Here is a 1,279-nt window from a genome sequence, read left to right on the forward strand (position 1 = left end):
GACCTTGTTGCGATTTTGGACTTTTGTGGCAATTGCGGTTGTATGCGCAGAGAAGGAGAGCAAGCTGTCAAAGGTTACACCCAAGATTTTGGGGTTATTTACCGTCGGAATTGGTGTATCATCGACTTTTACCTTAAGGGACAGCTTGACCTCCTTTGTCCAGGTGGTAAGAGGGTCGCCGTGGACTTGGTGGGGGAAAGTTGGAGATTCCTCGCAGTGAAAAAGCGAGAAAGGTCGGTGAGGTAGTTGTTCACTTTGGGACATAGGCCATCGATGTCATTGCCCGACGCCAAGATCGTGCAGTCGTCAGCGTATGAGATCAGGGAAACTCCCGCTGGTGGTTGGGGGAGCTTCGAGATATAGAAATTGATCAGCAAGGGAGAAAGGACACTACCCTGCGGTACACCTTGCTTAATCTTTCTCTGCTTTGACGTTTGATCTCGAAATATCACGGACGAGTGCCGACCGCTCAGATAGTTCGCGGACCACTCTTCAGCCCTGGCGGGAGTGTCGACTGATAAATGTCATCTAGTAGCGTTGAATGGCTGACTGTATCGAAAGCCTTTTTCAAGTCCAACGCTACTAGGGCAGTCCTCTCGCAGGGGCGGTTTTGGTTAAGCCCGCGATTTATCTGGGCGTTTATGGCGGTGAGTGCAGTGGGGGTGCTGTGCACTCATCGGAAACCGTGCTGATGTGGGGCTGGGGCCAGGTGTTTCGTGTAGAGTGGGAGTAGGAGGGCTTCAAGTGTCTTCACTACTGGGGAAAGGAGAGTTATCGGCCGATAAGACTCCCCTTGGTTGGCGGGTTTCCCAGGTTTCAGTAGTGGGACCACTCTCCCTGCTTTCCACTTGTCAGGGATGATGAGAGTGGCCAGGGACAGATTGAAAACCCTTGTGTGCGCGTTTAAGCCGTCAGGGCCAATGGCTTTCAATGATTTCGACTTGTTGATGGCCTCCTGAACCTCATCACCGGAGAAAGTAAGTGGCGCATTGTCGTTCGTCAGTTTGTGCAGCCTTCTGGTAGCACGACGTTTGGTTCTGTTGCCCGGAGGATGCAATATGAAAAGCCGGCTAAAATAGCTCGCGCATCTCTTCGGGTCCGACGAAGTGCAACCGTTGAAGGTGATAGCCACCTTGTCGTTGTGCTTCGTCGGGTTTGACAGGGACCTAACGGTGGACCAGAGCTTACTCACCCCAGAGGTGAGGTTGCAGGTCTTCAGGTGCACAACCCATTTAGTCCGCTTATGCTGATTTACCAGTTGCCGAATCTCCAAATTGAG

The sequence above is a fragment of the Anastrepha obliqua genome, chromosome 4 (genome assembly GCF_027943255.1).
Source record: "Anastrepha obliqua isolate idAnaObli1 chromosome 4, idAnaObli1_1.0, whole genome shotgun sequence".
Taxonomy (NCBI): Eukaryota; Metazoa; Arthropoda; class Insecta; order Diptera; family Tephritidae; genus Anastrepha; species Anastrepha obliqua.